Below are 25,616 nucleotides of genomic sequence, written 5' to 3'. Positions count from 1 at the left end.
TAACCTCAGATCTTGTCTGCGTTCCCAAGATTTGACTGCATGTTTGCATACTAAACGGTAAAAGAGAAATCTGTCTCTACTTTCCCAGCGAGTTGTGGCAGGAGAGTTTTTCACTGTAGCAAATTCGCACCTCATGCTACGCTTAATCGATTCGTCTTCATTTGTATTCATTACTTTGAAAAATTCTGCAGGGTTGAATAAGAAATATCGCTCCCGTTAGTGATGATTGCTACACGCTTCCGAGTGGTCAGAGGGCTGCTGCATCTCTCTCATGCAGTGACCTACGCCGTAAATTGCTGCCATAATAAATCTTCGAAACGGCAAAGTAATCTTGCAATGAGAATTCGGTGCACGCATTTAATGCTCTTTTCCTTCTGATCAGTGTCTTATATGGGGGAAAACGCGTCAGCGCTGCTTAGGCGTTAGCAGCCTGACTACGTACCAAAATGTTCTCAAGCTGTGTCAGCATTATCACGACACGGGATTGATTTCTTGTGACTCTTAAACTTGCGCAGTTTTCCTCATCCACCTGTTAAATTAGCTTTTTTGTGTTCCTTGACACCGCCAGGCAATTCGTATGCGCGAGTGACGCCTGGACGCCAGATTAAAATGTATCTTTGTATTCATTCCTACACGAAAGCAGAGTAAAGTGTAAATCACACTTGCCTGAAGTGGTCGGGTGGTCCAGTGGCCGGCTGCTGACTGAGAGAATGTTCGCAGCAGCATGCAGCTACCTTTAGGTAGCCACTGGTTTCCAGGTCTGCTCGTTCTATAGTTCATTTTTAGAGGATGCGGCATGACCACGCATGGTCTTATATTGTCGCATTAGCGGGTGCTTTTTTTTCACGAATAATGGTGAACAACTCGGCCGATTGACCACTCTAGACAAGTGTAATTCACACTTACGCACTGTCCTTCTTTCGGGAGACCTAAATGATTCAGTCCTGAGGCCCGAAGCTTGTGTTTATCTCTGCTATACAAAATGAAGAAAGAGGGCGACAATTTTTAAACATGCCTCTAAAAGTAATAAAAATTAGAAGAAAAACAATAGCTTCGTAGTCACGATTACATTAACTGCATGGGGGAATAATGGACGATTCCATTTTCTCGTGCACTTGACAGCAGAAATAATAAATAGTTAAAATATTTTCACAGCGAAGCTGTGATGGGCTACTTTCCCCACTATCATGTCCGCGTGTAGAAAAACATCCCGAAGATAGTGCAATGACGAGCCGAGCCGTGGCGGAGGTGACGCAGGCGTTAAGCACTCCCCATTATTGGGTCGATCCTGAAGATAGTGTAATACCGGGCTGATCCGCGGCGGAAGTGAAGCAGGTGTAAAGCACTCCCCATTAGTAGGCCGATACCGAAGATAGTGGTCCGCAATACCGGACCGACTTGCGGCGGAGGTGAAACAGGCGTTAAGCACTCCCGAAGATTGTGAAATGCCGGGCCGACACGCGGCGGAGGTGCAATCCGAAACAGCTTGCAAGAGGATGCAAGCTGGCACTGAGTGTGAAAAAATCTGGAAAAAGCGCAGGGAGAAGCTCGGTCAAGGTCGTCAATGGCCGCGGCAATGTTAGCAGTAGGATCAACCACCTTCAGTGATCACACATCAGACGTAAGACTGCAGAGCAACTAAACACGAGAAAAACATTGGCCGACTTTGTCACGCAAAGTTGACGTCAAATAGACGTCATTGACTTCCTCGAAAAGAGCAGAGGCGCTCTCACAGAGAAACTGCGCCGAGCAGCGAATGTTCTGTGTTGACAACACGTCGAAGTTTACCGGCTTAAGCAGAAGGCGACAAAGCGAACGGGTTCAAAAGGAGTCTAGTAGAAAGGGACGGATGGTCATCTGTGCTTGGCGTGCATGCATATACTAAATATGTGGACCGCAACGACACTGACGGCAAAACTTTTAAATTGCGCATAATCAGTGAAACCTAATCAGTGAAACTAATTTTCGTCGTCTTTTTTGTCCCTCGTCTATGTATGCGCTGTAAGTGACGATTGATACCATGGAATACCAACTAGCCCGTACCCAAACCTTGGTTCTCTATAACTATAGTGGTACAAAATAGTGCTGATCTGCGTGGTCAGGGTTTTTATGTTAACATAGTCGCTTTATTTATTTATTTATTTATTTATTTATTTATTTATTTATTTATTTATTTATTTATTTATTTATTTATTACATTGTAATTATATAAATAGTTTACTTCCTCCTATCTGTTTTCTATCTTTGTACTTTTTTCATGCTCACATTCTGAACCCCACCCCATGCTGCTGACCACTTTTCTTACACTGTGGTCAGCAGTAATTTCTTACTCTCTTTTTCTTAGTAATATGCAATATAATATAACCAATTACTACTAGTAGAACTACTACTACTACTACTATACTGTTAACTACTACTACTGCTACTGCTAATACTACTAGTGCTATGACGCGAACGCTCGAATGAACTTACGTGGAAGAACTGTGTGTGCCTCTCTCGGGGTCTGTGCGTGTGTCACAAAATACCACGCATGGTTCTTAGTTCATAGTCTCCTCGAAACTACGTTCGTCATTGACCTAAACAAAAGCAACTACTGGACTTCAAAGGTGCCTGAGTAAATATACAAGCAGCAGTATTTTTAAAAGCACATAACGAAAAAAAAAAGAAGTATTGAAGATGCAGGAAAGAAAAGTGCCACAAAATTGACTCGAAAGTCTAAAGACACAAATATATGCTGAAAATAACATGGCACCATTCCAGCGTTCTCTGGCAACGAGCAGCGACCCGTGGTGCGTATTCACAAAGCAGCAAATTTGATCGCTACAGAGCAGTTCATATGATCACGCAAGTATTACAAATTACCATCGTTGTAGAGAACGTAATATTAGCAAAGGCAGTCACAAGCAGAACGAAATAAGAAGAAGCTTTATGCACTCGTCCCAGCATTCCAATATGTCAGTGCATTTGGTGATACTCAGAACCACTTGATATTTCTTCTACGACATTGTTTTCCTTGGCTGTGTGCAAGCAATGACTGACCGAGCCATGGTTTAAAATAAACACACAAACTTAAGCTCAAGGGCCGCTGTAGGGCCTTGTAGCCGAAGTTGAGTGGAGGACGTCTTATATTATCCGGCGTCAATGCGTCGCAAGCATTCTTGGTATGAAACATGTTTCTGACCAGTCGCGCTTTTTTCCAGGACTACGCTTAGGCGAGGCACATGTGGTATTTTTAGCGGCTAGCTGAGGGAGAAGTATAATCAATAACGCAAACATCCAACTTGTGGACGGTCAGCTTTTCCAAGAAAACAGTCGTGGAAAGCTGCTCGCAAATTTCTATACACTTGTCCAGAATTCCAGCATTCCCACTTATAGCTGCAATTCATTTTTCCCGCACTAAGATCATAGGCTCGAAGCGCATGGATCCATAAGGCACAAGACAGCTAAGAAAGCGCGGACCTTTGAAGACTGCTTTGAAAATTCGAAACACTGAAGCACTGAAAATTCTTACCTGAAACACTATACGGAATATAGCGAAAAATATTGCAGTGCTGCAGCTGCGTCCGTGGGCTAATAAAAGAAAGGAAGTTAAATGTAAAACCTGTATTCTTTGACAAGTCAAATTTTTAATATATGAAATACGTACCATGGTTAATAAATGAGTCCCGAGGAGGTCTCACCGTGACGGCCTTTTCATGTGGCTAATCCTTCACCCAAGCTGGCCCAACCAAGTCGGAGCCAAATCAAGCTCTTTCTAACACTGGACGTCTGCACGGGAAAGCGCTTAGGCAGAATAAACGATAAGCCACAGCAGCCCAAGTAACTTTGTGTGAGTTTACTCAACAGTGCTCTCAATTTTTTTTTTCGAGTATGCTTCCCTCCTCCACCTTTATCTCACTTGATTTCGTTTCGACTTCTTTCTCACTTGTTTTCTTTCTTTTCTTTTCCCTCCAGAGGCTGGAGTGAGTGGTTGAGGGCGGGTGAATGGGCGTTTGTGAAGTGAACGCTAGCTTTACTGCCGCGGTTCAGACGATGCGTGTTCCCCTCCAAACTCGTTCACGCAGAACGTGAACAGGCGGGATTTCTCCTTCTAACTTCCATCATTGACTTCGCTGCCGGTGCATATTTTTTAATAGTTGCCTTTAAATTTTTCTAATGCACTGCCGGAAATTTTATGAAAGGTAAACAGCGAGCACATGGAATATAGCCTAATAGGGTGCCAATGACGTCCAAGATTGAAAACGCGAAGGAACAGACTGGCACAGTTCTTTAATTACAATTCGCTAGTGAACCTCACCCCGCCAATGTTAGCTTTGGTCAGTTTCTTTGGCTATGTTTTTTTTTTTTTTTTAATGTGGTATCAGTGTACTGGTCTGAGGAATTCCATCAGAATTCCTTATCAAAGTGCAGTCGAAGCTATTTTCGAACTACGAACGGCGTGGGCATGATACGGACGGGGTCAATTGGTTCTGCTTGTATTCTGCTACGCAAAGGATGAACAGATAGTCCTGCTTGTGTGCCAGAACAGCGTCGTCGCAATCATCATTTTATGTCGCTTCAGGAAGAATGCCTATCCGAGTGATATCCAATTTATAGCTCTGAATATATATATATATATATATATATATATATATATATATATATATATAGGTGGGAATATTGCGGATCTTCGCATCCCAAGTCAGGACGTGAAAACACACCTGTTCAGCTACTATGCCTGATTGCGAAGGAACCGCTGATGTTACAGTCTTGGAGACTTGGAGACTTGGAAGTTACAGTCTTACAGTCTTGAAAACGGCGACGTGATAGTGCACTTACACAACAAAAGATCCGCGCAAAGCCAATGCATAAACTATAATTTGCTACATTGTACGCTTCGGTAAACATGCCTGTAATACAAATGACCGTGACACGAATGAGTGTTTTCGTACGTACACGTGTGTATGATTTGGCGAAGCACTTTAGCGGCAGCTACATCCTTCTGTGAATGCTCACACTGTAACTCAAAACGTACACCGAATAACGCGTTTACTGATGTTTAGTGCAGCAGGCATCAGTTTACCTACCTTTACAGGAAGGACTGAAGCCCAGCTTTCGTCAATTAGGTTTGCTGCATCGAACATAAAAAATCTGTTGGACTACACTAACGCAGAAACGTAGGACCACTTGTAGCGCTATAGCACATGAGAGATAGAGAGAGGGAGAGAGTTAACCTTTGTTATCGAGCAATCGAAGTGTTACAAGCCGTTGGTAAGCAGTTTCCTCATTCTAGGTAGCGCAAAAAAAAAAAAAGACAACGACAAGAAGCATTGCATGATTGAAGGTTGTTTTACCGTGGATAGAGGTAGGCTCACGCCGCATATCTTTGTACAGAGCGCGTCTAGAAGTTGCAGTAATTTAGACGCAGTGGGCAACAATTTGGCTTGTGAGTGTAGGCGGAACGTAACTTCTCTAAAATTCCTGATAATAAATAAATGTACAAATAAATAAATACATAAATAAATAAATAAATAAATAAATAAATAAATAAATAAATAAATATATAACCCCTCCTCCATCGTCAATGAAAGTCTACGGATTGATAACACGGTTTCTTAAGAAGAAACTACGACATGGTAAATTTTCTCTAAGCGAACACATTTATTCAGGACCCCGGATACAATCCAAAAAGTTGTGAAGTGTCATAACTGCTGCTGTTTGCTGCAATGAAAAAAAAAGAACGTGTATTTTGATTAAGAATTGGAGCACTCCAATGCGACAGAAAATTGAGTGAGCTCTTGGTGCAGTGAGCTGTGTCTTGTGGTGAGCGTTGGCGAGAGAATTAAACGTCATACTTGACGTTGTCGTCTAAAAGTAAACTTGGTTATTCGTGATTTACACTTTAGATTTCAGCCTGTTCGCGAGCTAAGGAAGCCGTAAAAGCGAGCAGGGTGGCCGGGTGATTTCTACACGCCTGGACCATCTAGTCCCGTTGTGAAAGAGCCTGTCAACTTGCTAAATATAAGAATGTGCACAGTGCCTGTCCAACCTTCCTCATAAATGCAAGCTTCCACTAATAACATCAATTATTCGTGGAAAAGTGATGCCGCGAGCATGATGCCTCCTTGCGTTTCCTTACCTGCCTTATTGAGCAAGCTTTTCTGGGAGGGATAGCATCTTATCGGGTGTTTTCTTTTTGTAAAGCCTGCACATCATTGCCTGAAGTGTCCGCATGATATCTCATAGTTACAAAATAAAAGAAAATCGTGGTGCGGCAGCATTCATACAGGGACGGATTACCAGCGAAGCTGTTTAGGCTGCACACATGGGCTGCCTGCATGGGCTGCATACATTATGAAATCATGCATTTTCTTTTCATACAGCACCACACTACGCTGACACTAGCACGGCAGCGCACCTCCCATGCATCTGCCGCAACCGCTGCTGCTTCTGCGCCGGCACCTCTGAGAGGTGTGACGTCATAACCACAGAAGTGCAGGCCACGTGCGCAGGCGCCGTCACCACACTTCTTTCCCCCTCTCCCCTACTTGTCTCCATTCCTGGGCACACTACGGGTCCCAGATGTGGACGTAAGCCGCTCAAGGTACCCCCTCTGGGAACGCACGCGGATTATGCATACAGGGCCTAGAGGTATACAGCTTCTCTGTATTAGAGAATGCCGGTATGAATGGTGTAGGTCTAACTGCTTTTTAAAAGAAAAAAAAGGGAAGGTAAGCCTGGCTTATTTGCCCACGTTCAGTACACAGCGTCGTTGATTGTTCTAGACGAGAACTTTGCTTGTGCTTGTTTCCATGTATGCATTTCTCGCAATGAAAGCTTTCTTTAAAGAGGAAGTACCTAGCCTAAATATCAACGGTCACGTCTGAAGAGGATTCAACGCTTTCTCATTAATAAAGTAAATAAAAGTACGAGCCACCTGGTGAATTGCTCTAGGCAGGTGTGATTCTTTGTTGAGATTAAAATAACCGAGATTTCAATTACTGTTAGAAAGGAGGAAGGTGGCCAAGCTCAATATGCTTCGCTCGATACACATAGGTAAGCTGGCAATTCTACCTTTGGTTGTCTTCGATAAACATACAACAAGAGCATTCCACCACAAACATGTGCATATTATTAAATCGACTTTCGCACGCAGTGACATATATAAATAACCCTTTTTTTTCCAAATACGATGGCTGAGTGAATTGCATTACCAAGAAGTTCTCATTTTGTTATGACTGCCGAGCCAAATGAATGTACGGAAGTTATGTCCTACTAATGTACTTTGGTGGATTTTATATTAACTTTAATTTATTAATTTATAATTGAAAAGATTCATGCATGTGTTGACTGTTTCGTGCTCCCTCTCCTGACTGGACCTTTATTGGTATGCAGTGTGTAATAAACAAATAAATAAATAAATAAATAAATAAATAAATAAATAAATAAATAAATAAATAAATATTCATTCTAAAGATCACGTTTTGCCACGTGAGGTATCGCGGGTGTGGAGCGCCACTTCGATTTAATCGACATTGGGGGCCACCTTCTACCACTGATTGAGTGCATTGATTTACTATCGGAACTTATAGGGAACAAGCTAGCTTTAACAAACTGCGATTAGCTGATATTGCAGAATTCTGAACAAAACTGAATTGAAAATTGTAGAAAGGATTAAGCTATACAAAGAGAAAAATATGCAGATCCAACACACATATTTGAATCCATGTGAAGTGAAGCTTTCCTGGATTGGTTAACGAAGTGCTATAAGCTTTCTCAATGCCTTCCTGCATCTATGGCGTAAATTGGCGCGCGCTCATTTGCTCTCACCCACCCACGCTACGCAATGTGACATCTGTTATATTGTCTGGTATTTCTTCATTTATTCTTATTTATATTAAATCAACTTGTTGATTTATTTCGGGTAGCCTCACTCGCCCGAAACATTATAGAGGGGAGTGGGAATACAGAGCAATAAACGTACAAAAATATTACAAACGCTGCAAACGGCAATAAATACAAAATCAAGTCACAATAACATGCATGATTACGTATGCCAGAAGTAACACCAATAATATCAATGAATGATATGCCATACGAGTGAAACCGCGATCAATACCCTTTAAGTCTGCCGTCCGTCCCCGTTGTAGTCGTGTGCCGTAGTATGAAGATCATCATCATCATCATCATCATCATCACCAACACGCAGGTATCGTCTCAAAGACGTAGTCGGCGTTGGCACGATCGAGGTATACGTAAGATTGCGGCCTAAATGTTAGGAAAGTAGGCATAGAAAGCTAAGAAAGGTTTGCTTTCTTTTTTTAAGGAACCGTGCTCTTGATAACATATATTTGTTTCAATGAGGATATTTAGGTATTATTTGTTCTTTTTTTCATGGAGTAATTCCGTAGACAAAGAAAAGCCAATAGCCTGCACACCTACAAGAGTATCACAGGTTGTGGTGCTGTCATGTGTGCGAACATTCCGCGAAACAGCAGTCAGGGTCAAAAAAAAAAAAGAAATGTCAGGGAGGGCTTGCAAAGAAAGCTTCACTTTAAAACCGCTCCCATTCACTCCTTTTCGTTAACGTTTGCATCTATTCTTTCTTTCTTTTCTTTTTTTAAGCATGCTATGGAAACAGACCTCATCTGTGGTTGTTCTTTCCTCGTGGTTTTTTCCGGAGGAATAAGTTGCGTTTGTACCGTACGTGACATGCTTTCCTTAGGTCTCAGAGGACATATGACTGGTGCTATTAAACGATGCAGTTTTGTGGAAAATCAAGAAGCACCATTTATCGGTTAATGGCGATGCCAAAAACCTGGCAGTGACACGCTGCGTGTCTTGGATTCATCATCGAACATTTTAGCTGGTTTCTCTGAAGCACAGTTTCAGTGAAGACATCAGAAGAAATCACTGAACAAAATATATGGTTGAAGTGCAGCCCATCTTGTGCAGATTGACGGTTCGCGTAAGCTCAGCCTGAAAAAGCGCTTGCTTTCTTGAAAGTCCTCGTAAAAATAAATTTTTATTTCTGATCGCTTAACCACTGACCTCTACGAGGTGGTGACCGCAGGCCCAGAAATACTCGAAAACATTTTTTTCGGATGCTAGTGAAGCACCAGGTACTTTATTTGTGTTAACTGAATGATGTTTCATATCCCGCAGTGCCGACTGCTTTCAGAGCTTTCGAAGGATTGTTGTACTGTCTTAGTGGTGATGAAGTGTACGCTATAGTTGTCTACAGTTACTGTTTGTAGCCTAGCCAAGGCCATGGCGATAGCACGTTGACCATGATTTCGACTTCTGCTGGTTGAGTGTTTTACCATGCGTACCTTATCGTAGAACTGTTAACGCAATCATGAGCCAACCCTTAATTTGAGCAATGGAGCTCTAGCCCAACGAGGCCAGCTTCGACCACGACCACGGGGAGGGAAGGATCGTTTTGTAATACGCTGGCCTGGGTGCTCCTTGGAATCAACAGACGAGCATCGTCGAGCCTACAGAAAATTTCCGGACAGTCACATTCGTTGTGAGCACAAGAGGAGGCGAGTCGATCGGCCTCTTCATTTCCGGCGATACCTACATGCGAGATGCTCCACGACATGTAATTCTGCTGGCACACTCAATGATACTGCGCACAATTGGTCGATCAGCGTTACGTCTCTGGGGAATGGAAAGAGGAAAAGAGAGAGAGAGTGAGCACTGCCTGCTTGTGGGAGGCTGCACAGGGACACTATGAACGGTCTCTTAAGCCGGTACACTTCAAATAGTGTACTAGAGCACGAATCGATTTTAGTGCCAGTGACGGGTGTCGCGACGGTCGGAGTATCTTTGACTCGGAGAACGGTCTCGAGTCCAGTCGGTTTAAGGTTGTCCGCAGTGAGAGGCGTTGTACATCGTGGCGAGGGCAAGTACACAATAGGTGCTCGATGGAAGCGATTAAACGTGACGCTTACGTTGTTCTGCGTTGCGGATGGTTGCGTTAATGTCGAGAGGACGTTTACTGAACTATGTCATGGTTATGCTCATTGAGTGGTGGCTGATTGGTTTAATTAGTATATATTAACTTTTTTTTTGCAAAGGCGTATATTGGGAACCAGTAAAAGAGGGCAACAGACAAGGACGAAAGACCTGATAGGTCTAGATAGGCACAGAAATTCTCCAAAAGCATTTGGTAATGCACGTCAACAGTGGTTTGTAAGATAACCAAAGGAATCGCACCTCCTGCAAATCATGCCTTAATGAAATAAATTGTGTAATTAAAGAAACAGGTAGAGAACAATGTTAAGATATTATCGGCAAAGCCATCACTATATGAGTTATGCTTTGAGTCAACAACATTTGTCGTTTTTTGTTAGCGGGGTTTCTTTAAAATAATTTATTGGTGCCTTACGACGAGGGTCTCTAGAATGAAGTTAGTCACGGGATTTGCGAGCAGCTCTCTTTGCCATTACACGTTACTGTGAGTGATTTCGCTTGTTTAATTGAAATGTTTGTGTACAAAAGGGGGCCATTGGTACTGTTATTAATTTGCATATGACATTGCAACTTTTACCTGGTTATAACCAACGGGACAAAATGCTACTACGCCGCTTACGAGTAGCTCTTTCTTTCACAAACGGCTATTAATTCCTAATTCTAATGGCGGACAGTCCCAATTGCCGCAGATGTGGTGTCGAAGAAACGACCAAACATATCCTGTGTGACTGCCCTACATACGAAGACGAGAGGAGTGCCCTTCGTACAGCTTTGGAGCACTTAGACGACCGTCCTTTGAAAGAGGAAAAGATCTTAAGCCCGTGGCCTCATGCGTCTGCAATGTGCAAGGCCACAAAGGCGCTGGTGCGTTTCTTGAAATGCACCAGCCTGTTTGACCGCCTCTGACTGACTCAATGGCGCACGCCTGTGTGCGTAACAGTGGAGCCTATGACCTTCTTTCTTCCTTCTCTTTCGATCCCCTTGCCCGCTTTCCCAATGTAGGCTAGCCTACCGGGCTCAGCCTGGTTAACCTCCCTACTTCTCCTTTATGACTTATCTCTCTCTCTCTCTCTCTCTCTCTTTGTCAAAGTTACCAAAAAATACTGAACTTCGGGCTGCCAGATAGCATAACTCCCGATTTATCCCCGGTTTTCGTGCCAAACAAGGAAGTTTCCAATTTCTTCACGGTTTTCCTCTTTAAGCATAACACTGAAAGTTTACTCCCCGAAGTTCTAAGAATAAATCACCCGAAAAAGAAGGATCCTAAATATATGGTTGCCCTTGGGACAGCCCAAAGTTTCGGGCACAATTATGGCCTAAGTCTGAGTTGTTGAATCACTGATTGAATCTCACATAGGTTCGCTACGGAAATATCCCAGCACCACAGAGTTTTCATGCAGCAATTAATTTCATGCAGCACTGAAACACAAAATAAGAACACCCAGCTACGATCAGTGTGCGCGCAAAAATGCTTCCCTTCAAAGCAGAAATCGAGGCCAGATGAGTCGACACACAAAACTAATGCCTCTTCATAAAGATCGCACGATGAGCGAAGTACAAGGTTCTTTTGATGATTCAATGCTGATATTAAATTCCTGCCGGAAAGAGCGAGTTTCCGTGATTCATGCCCCACAGATTCTTGGAACTGGCACTGTATCAGTGCCATTCGGCGGCAGTCAGCATACGGAAGGTTTATTCGGATATAGAAACTGGCGAAGCGTCTGGTATGCTTCCCGACATACGAGTAGAAACGAATCATCTATAGGATTCTCTGCTGCACTCATGTCATAGTTCTTGATGTCTCAGTTCAGCTTTTTTTTTTACATTAGTAAAGGAACTCTAAATATCATTTAACTTTTAGTTACTTCTTTTGTTTTCATGTGCTCTCATACTGTAAGATTTTCTATTACAAAGAAATAACGCTTCCACGCGATCTAACTTTGCGATAGCAACCGCAACAACTTGCTGAGGAAGTAACATGACGTGGAATATTGAGTGTCCGTTATTGAAGACATCCGAGTACATATTGCGGTTGCAGGTTGATAAGTGCGGTATTAGCGAGAAACAAGTAAGGGGGGGGGGGGGGGGGGGAGGCTGTGAAGGAGTACGAAGGGTGCACAGGTGCACACCAAGGTGGTGGTGGTGTTGCAGCAGGCGGAGTTAGCCCGGCATACGTAGCGGGCAATCGTTCCACTCGAGCCTCCTGTGAGTTTCACTATGTGTGTCACCAGCTGTCGAAGAGCCCCGTGTCTCGCATGAAGGCAATCAGCAGTCGTTGCACTCTCTTCCTGATCGCCGCGGGCCGTCCACCAAAAAGGAGGTCTTCAAAGGTCCTGTGCGAAAGACCATTCTTTTGCAGGCTGTCGACCCTCGCTCTTCCTTTTGCGTCGAACTGCGGGCATAGCCAGGTGAAATTTTCAACGTCGCCGATGTCACCACAGCTGGCACATGATGGGGAGGCGCATTGTGCAGTCTTGAATAACCAAGTCGAGGTGTACGCGGAGTCGGTCCTGATGCGGTACAACAGCGTTGCGCCTTCGCGAGGAAATCTATGGGTCACACAGACTTGTTGTGGAGTCTTTTGAATCGCCCTAAAATTATTGCGGATTGCATCCTGAGAGTTCTGAAAGATGTTTGGCGCTCTCACTTTTGGGACGCGTGTCAGCGCTAGGCGTGCGAGAGCATTAGCTTATTTATTTCTTTCAATTCCTGTGTAGAATGGGATACATTGAAGTTTTACGTTAAATTCCGTGCTCATTAGATTTTTAATCAATGCCAGAGATTGCCTTATAAGTTTCTCTCGAGGTAGGTCACGGTGTAATCGTTATAAAGCTGACTTTGAGTCCGTCAGCACCACGACGACTCGTGTAGAATAGGCGCCTAGTTTTTGCAAGGCCGCGGTAATGGCGGCACTCTCTGCCGTTGTAGACGAAACTACGCGATCCAGGTGGCCAGATCATGACAAATCAAGGGAGGGTATGCAGAATGCCACTGTGCAGCTGTGCGTTTGTGCACACATCCACAGCTGCACTACAAGTACGACTCTTTCCGCTAAACTGTCCACTTGTCAGCATTCAAAATTGTTTCGGCAGTAATTTCAGCAAGATACAGCCTATTGGGATAACAATATAATACAACCGTCAAAGCCCATCGGAAACTTCATTTTATTAACAAATTTGACGATGGTTAACCTTCTTGGGCCCAGATTCTGTAATAATAGATCGTATTCTGCTTGGAGAATATGTTTTCTTTGCCCTCATGCTCACACTTGGCGGCCCTGTATTTATGCGCTCTTATGCAATCGATACAAGAGGCCCTGTATAGGTTTCAAACTCTGTGTTCTTTTTTAACTCTATACCACATACACGAACCACCGATGAAGCAATAAATCGAAATTAAATCTGAAACTCGAGGCATTATTCACCGCAGCTCCACGAAGAAATGACTTGATATCTTGAGCAAACTTACCCCCTCGCATACGACAAGGAATACGGCGCACTCTCTTCAACGGCTGCCGCAACACTTACGAAATGTCCCTTGGAATAGTCGCAATGAAGCCGCGGTTTCCACGCTCACGAGTGGCTTTTTTCCACGCAGTGTTCGCAAAGTGACACTCCGGCTTCGGCTTTCTTGCTCCCCCATGAATATACATAGATCATGTTGGACTCGAATGATTTATTAATTATTTTTTCATTTGCGTCTGTCATATTCTAACTTACGCATACCACAATGCGAACAAACGACGTTTTGCTGACTGTGGCCCGGCGTGGCGTTTGCAAACTGGTATGCAAATGTCACTGTAACGGATGACAGCTTCACCCGCAACATCTCTGCCTATTATTAGACATTCGCAAATATGCTCCGCGCTTGTTTATGCTTTAGACTGACATGGAGCAAGTGTCGTGTTATTCCCTTGGTCGAATGGACAGCCGTTGCCAACGAGCACAGGATGCTCTGGTCTACGCTCCCAAATGAGATCCGCCCAGAAAGCTACATGTGTGCCGCTTTCATTCCCGAGGGCTGTACGCCCTGCGTGACAGACTGGTGACGCGGAGTGCTATTCCTGCACCTTGCATCTATTACTTTCATTGTACAATTACATTCTGGGGTTTCATGTGTCAAAACCACGATATGATTACGAGGCACGTCGTAGTTGGAGAACTCGGGAAATTCTGGCCTACAGGGCATCTTCAACGTGCACCCAATGTACGGCACATGGGCGTTTCTGCATTTCGCCCTCGCCGAAATGCGACCGCCTCGGTCGAGGTCGGATCCCAGATCTCGCGCTTACCAGCGCAACACCGCAGCCGCTAAGTCACCGCGGCGGGCAACTTTCATTCTGCGTCTCTGTGCTCTTTTTCTATCCATCTCTGCCTTCCTCCATGCAGCTTTGTCAGGTAGAGCTTCCTTTCGTTAACATTCCAGCTATGCCATACGTACTTTATCTCTTTCTGACGTCACTAGTTAGCAGGCGTTACGTCTAGTGAGTACGGCGCATGTAGTATCTTTCTATTTTCATTGTTTTATTCAATTGTTCCTTTTCTTTATTTTGTCATTACCAAGCTACCTCAGAAGGGGCTCACCGTGGTTGCTTAGTAGCTATGGTGTTGGGCTCCTAAGCACGAGGTCTTGATATCAAAGCCCGGCCACGGCCATACCCAGGAATTGTGGACATACATTCATTTTCCTTTTCTCGCCCCCACGTGGCGTATCGACCTTAAATTGAAATTGGCGCCATGACGTGTGCCATGACCCACAATAAACACAATAAAAGAAAACACAATAAAAAGACACACACACACACACACACACCCTTAGACTGTTGCTTCACCTCGGCACTTGGAAGCGAGCCGGCTTATGCATCAGCTTTATATCGAAGGCGACCAGCTACTTGCCCGACTGGCAATGAATCAACGATTTTGCTAGACACCTGACCATCAGACAGCCCGTCGTCATTGCGGATGAGATGTCTGGCCGAGATAACTGCTGGCGCGAAGCTTCCGTTGGTTTTCCTTTCTTGATTGCTTTTCTGATTATTTGTGCACCACTGCTACCGCGGGCTTCCGTAGTCAGCGCTATGTTTCGTGGGTTTCCTATCGAATCGGTGTGATGCATTAAGAGGAAGCTTTAGCTCGGGCCTATCCGATGCCGGCTGCTCAAATACAGGTAAGACGCTTGAATGCTTTTATGAGAAAACTGCTCAACCGATCTTAATAAGAATTGTTGCATATAAGAGAGAACGTTAAATAACAGTCATTGCAGCAATAATAATTTCGATTTAGACCATGGCATTTTGGACAAGAATTGTCAGAAACCAGCAAATCTGAAAAAAGAAAACTAGAAGTACGTTGCTTTTAGACAGAAGATCAATCCACTCTAAAATAAATACTTGGTCCATGGCCAACTGCAGGCCTTCAGGAAAGAGAAATTTTTGCTTTGAAGAAGTTTTCCGAGGAAACCAACATTATGGGAAATATTCACTTTCAGTGGATCCTAATAAGCTATTTTTTATTAATTAATTAATTAATTAATTACTTTAATTAGCTTATTTATTTATTTATTTATTTATTTATTACATACAGCAGACCAATTTGGTCCAAGCAGGACGGACAATACAATTTACAGAATATCTATTTTACACAAAAGGAGAACAACAACAAGAAAAGAAACATGATAGTACCAGAGGAAAGAACACAAAAAGACATAATCATCTAGTCATATAGTGCGTCATAAGGTTCGGACAGAGAATGCGGAAAAAAAGAAAAATTATAAATGTGTGTTCTTTCAAAGTAAGGGGTTAGAAGGTGTGTTTGGTAATGTCGCGTAGGTCTTCTGGCCAAAGGGGAAAGAAACTGTTTCTGATCAATAGCCATTTTACCTTTAAGAAGTAAGTTTAAAAAATTCAAACGACATTTTTTTCTTCTCAATTCAAGTAGCTCAATGTTGTTAGCTTTCATGAGCTCAGAAGGAGAATCAGTATACTTGAATTTGGAGTAGAAAAACCTGAGAACTTTTCGCTGAATCCTTTCTAACTTTTTAATGTTAAGCTTAGCATAAGGATCCCAAACAATAGAGCAATATTCAAGCTTAGGTCGTATGAATGTGAAATACCTAAGAAGTTTGACATTAGGAGGAGAATTACGAAGTTTATGTCTTAAGTGACAAAGTTTGCGGAAAGCTGAAGAGCAAATGTTATCAATGTGCAGATTCCAAGAGGTTATTAGTGATTGTCACTCCTAGGTACTTGTAACTGGTAACCTGTTTCAAGCGAAGTGGTGTCAGGTTATAAATATATTTGAGAGGAGTTTTCTTAAGCGTTACACAAATATAAACAGTTTTATCGGTATTAACAGTCATGCCAAAATCTGTGCACTACTTAGATACATTCATGAGATTAGAATTCTACTCAACCTGATCATGTACACCTGTGATTTTACGAAATAAGACAACATCATGTGCAAATAACCTAATTTGAGTTCCAGGAGTAATTACGGAGACAATGTGATTTATATATGAAAGAAACAGCAAGGGTCCCCGAACACTTCCTTGAGGCACACCTGATGTTACAGGAAGACTGTAGGAATCAAGACCGTCAATTGAAACAAATTGCGTTCGGTTGTGTAAGTAATCGGAAACCCAAGAGACCAAAATGTCATGGTTAATATTTATGAATGCATTGAGCAATTTATCATGAATAACTCTGTCAAATGCTTTACTAAAATCTAAGAATATCGCGTCAAATTGTCCACAATTATCTATGCATGCTGGAAATGAATGTACTACCGTGACCAGTTGTGTTGCAATAGAGAAATTTCTTCTAAATCCGTGTTGAAAGCTTGAGAGTATACAGTTTTCCTCAAGAAATTGAGTGATGCGTTTTGCTACAACGTGTTCCAATAATGTACAAGAAGAAGATGTTAAAGATATTGGGCGATAATTTTCTAATAACAAACGGTCCCCTTTTTTATAGACGGGTATAACTTGAGCTGTCTTCCAATCAGGTGGCCTCGCAGTTACTAGTGAATATCGAAACAAGATCACAAGAAATTTAGCAATAGTTTCGGCATAACGACGAAGAAAATATTGGGAAAACCATCAGGATCGCAAGTCGGTTTTGTTTTCAGATTTAACAGCATTGCGACTAGACCGTGATATGAAATAAAATCAACCTGGGATGCTAAAAATGCCCAGTGACGTGGATTCACGCTTGTGCTTGCCTTTAAAAACACTCCAGTAAAATAAGTATTAAAATACTCAGCGATGACTTGTGGATCTGTAACAGAGATGCCATCAACCGAAACCTGCGTCACGTGCCTGTCAGCATCGTTCAAGCAATGCCAGAATTTTCTTGGTTCATTATTCATAAAGTTGGGCAAAGTTGCCGTGAAAAAGCAGTCCTTAGACTCGTGAATTGCACGTATGAGATCATTTTTGATACCATTAATGATAATAGGACTGGGAGTAGACCTTTTAACCCGTTTTAGTTTCCGTTTCAAATGAATAATTTTTCGCGTTACCCAGGGTGTACGTTTATGCACTTTTTTTCGCTTGTTTGATACGAACGTATTCAAACAATAATTGCACATATCAGCAAACTTGTTCCATAGCAAACAAATATTATAGTGCTCTTCAGCAAAATAAATCAGGCAATTTTCCATATGCGCAATCACAGAAGCATCATTAGCTCTGTCGTAGTTTCTAAAATAGCGTATGCTACTAGTTTTATGAGAAGCAAATTTCACTAGGGGAATTGACATATATGCAAGACAGTGGTCCGATAAACCTTCTTCAACTATGACAGTGTGTTCTGTAAAATCGCTGTTTATAAAGGCCAAATCTAATATCGAGCAAGATGAACCCTGGATGCGAGTGGGCTGTTTGACAATTTGAACCAGGTCATGAGTAAGCATAATATCAAAGACAATATTCATATTTTTGTTGAATTTGCTAGTTCCTTGCAGTCGCTCCCAGTCGACGCTGGGTAAATTAAAATCACCCAGCAAAAAAACTTTCTTATTGCGACAGAAGTACATACACTCTCGCAATTTAATGAGGTAATCAGGAGTACAATCAGGTGGCCTGTAGCATGCTATCAGCATAAAGCTATAACCCCAGCAAGATATTTTTAAGCATAAACACTCAAGATCACGGAGGCAGTCGAATACCACTGCCTCAATTGAAGATTTAACAAGGATTGCTACACCCCCGCCCCTCGTTTTTCTGTCTCTGCGAAAAACTTTATAAGAAGAAGGAAAGACTAAGTCGTCTGCTATGTCGCTGTGCAACCAAGTTTCAGTAAGGACTGAAATGTGCGGGTCATTTTCAATTAACTTTAATCTTTTTTGTTAATAATGCTCCTGGCATTAATATTTAAAAGTCTCAGGTACTTTCTCTTTGGCTTAGCACGAGTAACATGACTAACGGTTTCATTGTAGAAGTGTGATGAAGTGCTGCTTTGGATACTACTGCCCAAGTTTTGTGCTGAATTTGCATGCAACTGCGCGTCAAAGGGCGATTTGGCTTGTTGTTTTCGTTTTTTTGCAAAAGTACTTTAGCATTTTTGTTCTCATCCCCCACATAGGCCACGTTATTGATATACAGTTTATCAAAGGCCAAGGAAACCTTATCATGCTTTTCACGGTTTGCTTTTGCACTTGCCCATAACTTTCTTCTGACCTCACGTACTCTAAGCGAGAAATCTTCGCCAATAGAATATTCAGTATTTTTTAGTTTGCAAACTTTCTTTAGAATTTTTACTTTATTACGTGAGTCCGTTAACTTGAGAATCACTGGTCTTAACTTTCTAGTGTTTGGTCGGCCCAACCTGTGAATGCGCTCTATATCAATGTCATAAATTTCAAGAATTTTCTGAAAAATACCTTCATTGACTGCCTTTTCAAGTGATTCGGTATCCTCTTTCTCAGATTCCAGAAGACCCTAAATGATTAAATCGTCTGCTATGGTTCTCTAAATCGTCAATTCATGCCTCAAGTGACTGAATTGTGTTACTCATGCGTTCAATTTGATTCTGGCATGAAGAAATTTTCTCTTCCAAGACAGCCAGAGCGTCCAAGTTAACATCAATAGCGGATAAGCTTATGTATTTGATTTCTTTGATGTCGGACGCCATCAATTTCAGTTGATTCGCAATTTGTGATAGGTCAGGACCAGGATTTGACTCAATATCCCCTCCAAGTAACAACAACAGTCGGAGTGAATGAAGTACCACATGCGATACAACACTCATCAATGGGCACGACAGCATCAGCAAACATGGGCTGCTAGATCGAAAACATTTATCATGATGCTTTCTCACCTGCGTAAAGAAGAGAACCGAATTGTGAAGCAGCCGCATGTTCTGGAAGCCGCTGTGCCCAGTGGCAAGGAAATTTGCTGGAAGTCTTTTTATAGCGTTTCGATGAGTGATATAAATGCTGTTATACATGAGTGATATAAATGTTGTTCTGGGTTCAAAACTGATTTATGTGGGGATCGGAAATCTTACGCAATGTGTAATTGCGTTCTGTGCTTTCAGTATAATCACATGTGTTACGTGTTTTTGGCTATTCAATATATCTGACATTATATATGCGTTTGTGTACTCAATTCATGCACAAAACTTTGTGATTCATGTACTGTTGGACTGTATAGTTTTTATTCATCCGGTGTTCTACTGAGTGCCATATTTTGTGACACTATTCTCCCTTTTTGGCGCATATTTGTTTCCTTTGATAAGTGACAAGGAGTAGCTGGCGCCGCCATAAAGGCGCCAACCTCTCACATTATTCATTATAATAAAAAAAAAGAAGTACGAAGTTGACAACTTGCTTAGTTAACATCAAAGAGCAATATCGCATCTCTATAAACTGCATCCGTTGGAGCATCTAAATCGGACAAATTTGAAGCATGAATTTATGGCTGATATGAATTCGTTACAATGCTTGTAAACGTTTTCCGAATGCCGTGTTCAGAAGTTAATGACGTATTTCAGGATGGCGTGTGATATATCACATTTTGCCGCATTAAATGGAATTTTTGGGGCAGGTTACAGAATTGCGATATCGTTTTTAGTTGCTGAGGTACAGAGTTAATTGTGTACTTGAAGTATTGCTTCTTGAAATTTCGCAATATTTGACAATTCATATTAAAAAAGTGCCAGCTAAATAAAAAAGTTCGCTTCCTGAAATCAGCTTTTAAATGTTTCTTTTTCTTTTGAAGTACAACATAGCTAATTAATTTTGGTGCAGTGGTTGTCAGAAGAAAGGACTGTTCATTTCTCATGTAGGAGCTAAATATTCTCGTTTGTTTCGATTAATAATAATAGCGTTGCGGAAGGAAGAAGCAAGACGGGAAACGTATTTACACTATGTACAGTAATTTACAGTAATTGACAAACACAAGTCTAGAGCAGGCTAGTCACCGAAGCGTTGTCGTCTTCAGACCCAAGTTCGTGCTTCCTCAGCGTTGTGCAGAGCCGTGTAACATATTTCCGCCCGGCGTGGAAGTGCCGTCCCGGAGCTTCTTAGGCACAAAAGGACTGGTCGTGTTTTAGGCAACTGACATGAACGACGTCCTGGGAAGCCTGGATGGAGCGAGTAGCAGGTGCGACCGGAGAGATCTCGTAGGTTACACCGGTCACCTGGTGTCTTTGTTTCTTGGCTTCTTATAGTATGATTAATAAAAATCGGGCCCCTCAGTTAACCTAATTTCTTCCCATTCAACACATAACGAGGGTCTCAAATCTGGCGACGTTGATGCCTTCAGGTAACATGTGTGGGTTTATTGACCAGTTACCTTCCCCCCCAGAAAAGATCACGTACTCGTGACGCCTGCGGCAGAAAGGTTGTTCCACATCCGCCACCAAGGTTTGTGAGTGGTGGCGCTGGCAAACACTCCCAGGGCTAGTTCAAATAGCAAAACATGAATACGAAAGAAAGTGGAAGCGTAAACAACATTGTATTAGCTCAATTGGTACAAGCATTGCATGCGTGATGCGAAGACGTGGGATCGTTCTCCGTCTGCGGCAAGTTGTTTCTTCATCCACTTTCAATTGAATTATCATTTTCTTTAATTCAATTAGTAAGTACAAGTAATTTCCGTTGTGTTGTCCTTGGTGTCTTAGTTTGTTGACTTCTTATGATATATATATATATATATATATACTCTCTTTCTCTCTCACATACACACAATACGCATGCACAGATATCCATGCGCACACAAACACGCACACATTTCTTCGCACGCATGCACGCTGAAACACGAAAACACACGTTGGCACACGTATGCATTCACACGCACCCACGCATGCATCGCAAGCGTACGCACACGTGCAGTGTGTGCACGTGCTCGCGCAGTGTCTGCACGCAAATGCGCGCATGCACACACTCCGCGAATGCTCACACATGCACACGCACTCATGCGCATGCGAACGCAAATACGGAGGCACATGCACGCGTACACATACATGCGTGCACATGCGCATACAAACATGCACACGGACGCTCAAGATGTGAACGCGCATAATCACTATCTGCCGCCTCGGCTGCCTCTCCATAAGCTGCGCGTGAAAACAACCTGCATAACATTCCTTCTACCATTGCCGTACCAATACCAGCTGTATAATAGGTCGCTTGAAGGTTTAAATTTGGCGCTTCTTCCAGTCTATGTGCCCTCTATCGGGAGGGTGCAAAACGATTTGCTCCTGTCGTGTGACCTTACCGCCCATCATGACCAAAACACTGCTTTAACGCGCCACCAATGTTCAGAATATAAGTGCGATAAATGCATATGTTAGAAGGACTACACTCTCATTGTAGTATGTTCAAACTTTTTGATCCTCGGCGCGTATTCTGAAAAATAATTTTTCACATTTTTTTCACATTGAGTAACATTTGTGCACTGCTGTGATGTTCCGATGGAGCATGTCCAGAATTCTAAGACGTGAGCCGCATTTCGATGGGGACGAAATGCGAAAACACCCGTGTGCTTAGATGTGGGTGCAGAATAACGAACCTCAGATGGTCCAAACAATTCCGGAGTCCTCCGATACGGCGTGCCTCACTGTTACATCGTGGTTTTAACACGTAAAACCGCATAATTAGAAGGAAAGCTGGAACATTTTGAAGCCGAGAGAGAGAGAGAGAAAGAGATAAGGAAGGCAGGGATGTTAACCAGTCAGGAGTCCGGTTGGCTACCCTACTCTGGGAGAAGGGAGAAGGGGAAGAGAGTGAAGAGAGAGAGAGGATAGAGAGAGAGGGGGTATAGAGACGTGCACGGATAGTACTTGAGTCAAAGCCGCTCGTACAAACCAGACGTACTTTAAGAAGCACAAAAGTACCTTCACGGCCTTCTGAGCCGATGATCGGGGGAGACGGTGCTGTACTGTCTGTTCACTCAGGTGACGATGATCTAGTTTCCTCAATGTGTTGTACAAAGATTGTATTTGTGCTTGGAACTGAAGACAGTGGCACAATAAGTGGTCAATGTTCTCCTCGCATCCGAAAACATCACATGCAGGACTATCAGTCATTCCAATTACTGCCTAATAACCTTTCGGGAAGGCAATTCCCAGCCCCAACCGACACAGAATTGACGCTTCGCGTCGCTTCAGTCCGGCCGGAGGTCTGAGTTGCAGTGAAGGGTTAAGTCTATGCAGTCTGGTGCGCCTTGCATGTGCGGTATTCCACTCTGCTAAGGAGAGCGTGCGTGCTAGAAGGCGAAGTTTTCTCGCAGCGTCCGTCCTTCAGGGAAAAATGGGGACGCAGTGGTCTTTGTTTGATGTCCGAGCTGCCTTATCTGCGTCATCATTTCCTATGATACTGCAATCGCCTGGTATCCAGTGAAAAGAGATATCATGACCTTTTTCTCTCAAGTCATGGACAAGTTCCACGAATTCGCACATGAGCTGATCGGGAGTTCCCTGTCTGAGCAACGACTGCACACATTGCAAGGCCAGCCTTGAATCGCAGGAGGCTGCCCATTTTCGCGAACTTCCAGCATTTATCACATGAAGCGCGTCGCGGAGAGCCGTGAGCTTTGCAGCTGTAGACGTAGTCATATAGGAAGTCTTGAACCGCTGGGTTACTCCCATTGTTGGTATAACTACAGCACCATCGGAACTGGTTGATGTAGTTGAGCCATTAGTATAGACGCATGTGTAGCGGCTGTATTTCTCGTACAGGAGTAAACTAAATTGCTTGAGTGCAGATGGCGGTACGTCCGACTTTTTCTGAAGTGCAGGGATTGTAAGGTTTACTTGAGTGTGGCTCACACACCATGAAGGAATCGAAGGTCTAGCCTCAGGTGCGTAACCTGACCTAAGAGGGGCGCGGCGCGCGAAGACAGTTATACTGAATGTCGTGTGGGGCCTTTCTACTGGGACACTTGCGAGGCGGTGGGTAGGGGTCCGGCGATGTGTCTTATGTGCACACGCATTGTTTCAGTGGTAATGTACGTTCTAGTAGTGTAATTTTGAGCGAATGCAATAACTTCAGCCGTTGACGCACTCCGCGGTAGACCGAGGCATATCTTGAGGGCATGGACTTGGATGCCTTGGATTGTATTCAGGTTAATTATACAGGTGCTGGAGATTACAGGTAAGGTTTACCACAGGAATCCAATAAGGAGGACCCTGTACACTTGCAGCGTAGATTGTATTGAGACTTCCTAGGTCTTTCCTGCTAGGAAGCTAAACATATGGCAAATTCTCGTCAGACATTTAACCGCATAATTCACATGAGGGGTCCAGGGGAGATTTCTGTCTATGACCACCCCCAAAAATCTGTGACTTGTGCTGTACGAGATACGCTGTCCCTCGACGGATATCACGTATGGAGACATTGATTTCCTGGTAAATACCACCACTGCACACTCTTGTTAAAGTGAAGTCCGAAGAACGATGTGACCTTGCTGCGTGCATTTTCCCGATCGTTCAAGAAAATCCCGCAGTACACAGAACTGCGCGTTTGTTCACAATTTCCTTTAGCAAACCTTGAATTGCGCGAACATTGACAAGACGCCTCTGTTTTGTTTTGCACTGAAGCGCACTGCAACTACACTCGATTTAATTGGCATGCTAAGACGTACCTCGGATAATGCACTCGCCTCATTCCCTACAGTCAAGTTTGATGGCTTTTGGCCGTGCAAGCTGAACGCAATCTTTATAACTTTCTTCGCCTTTCGCACTTTCAGGCTCGTTTGAAGAAGGCAGCGCACATGTGTTTTTGGAGTCCGTTCTATGTCACGTTCTTGTAGGTGGCAGCATGCCATATGTGTCACACCTCCAGGCAGCATCTTTTTGCAGGATTAGCGCGGACACAGAGCCGACGGATTCGCTTTGCAAGCGAGGTCAAGTACAACAAGCGCTGTTAGAAAGCGCGTAACGCCGCTCTCGAGAAGGAAACTTAGCTGCCCTTCAAGTCAGCGACGCTGACAGTGAGCTGTGCCAACGCGCCAGCAAACTGGGGAAAACCGCCGAATTCGAATAAAGAAAAAAAAAGGGGGGGGGGGGGGGCGCATAGAAAGCACACAACATGCTTTCTACGCTCTTTCCCGCCATTTTCTTAGCATTTTTCCTAGCACTCGAGGTTTGCCGAACACGACCAAGCCGTTACAAGTTCCGTCGTCTTCGCGAGGATGTATGAAATGAGAAAGCAGGGAGTAAGAGCTATGGGCTTGGCGTTACTGCCTGCTCGCGTATGCGCATGAATTTGGTTCCTCGCGCATGAGGAATCGCCAGCCAGTATTCGTGCCCGGTGTGGAATCTTGTTTAAGAAAAACATAAGGCGCGGCGCGGCAGCCGTTACAGAGGGAAAAGCTGTCACCTAAATTATCAAGAACTCTCTGCGCCAAGGGCAACGACCCAGGAGGTAGACGCATTCACGTTGGCGCTACACATTACGTGCGAGCATCACCTCAGCTGTGTGAAGTACGATTGGTTATCTATGCAAACCACAGATTTGAGTGGGTCTTACATTTAGTCATCTAATCACGCCAAAGGATGATGAAGCAAAAACCAGTGATATCTTCTGAATATCGAAGATGCATTACAGGTCACCGTTCAATTACACTAACAATGCCGAATGATACCGGCAAAAGTTCTTTCATGCGCTTGGATGTACCCGGTATTTTCGGTCTTGTAAGTTATGCCATATAACAGCCCTCGCTAACGTTACATCAGCCACATTTAGAAACTAGTTTACAAACGTGATTGCTGTATTGAGTAGGCCGTGCTCTACGGTTTTTGGTAAACGTAAAAATTGACTGTACATTGGATAACCCTACGCCACTTACGGCATGACGTGATCTAATCATCTCGCGTTTTGCACCGCGTGAGAAAGAAGACAACGGCCCCTATTGTGATATATACGACATGTTTTTGTGTAGCCATTTCTTGTGATCTGTCCACAATATATGATCAACCGTGCGTTTATCTGCGCGGTAAGTTAAGCAGGTTGGACAGACTAAATTTCTCAATAATCAAAATGCTTCATCCACGGTCATGCAGCGCTAGAGAAAGATGTACTTTTTGAGCCCCGCAGGATTTCCTTGTGGGCAGCAAGCTGCTTGATTTGTTCTGATTGATAGACTCCTGTGAACACGACTCGTATTGTATGTTTGTGTTAAGGATTGCTAGAACAACATTCATGTGTCCTTAGGAA

Source organism: Dermacentor andersoni, chromosome 4, assembly GCF_023375885.2.
Source record: "Dermacentor andersoni chromosome 4, qqDerAnde1_hic_scaffold, whole genome shotgun sequence".
In the NCBI taxonomy this organism is placed as follows: domain Eukaryota; kingdom Metazoa; phylum Arthropoda; class Arachnida; order Ixodida; family Ixodidae; genus Dermacentor; species Dermacentor andersoni.
This window is presented reverse-complemented; position numbering follows the sequence as displayed.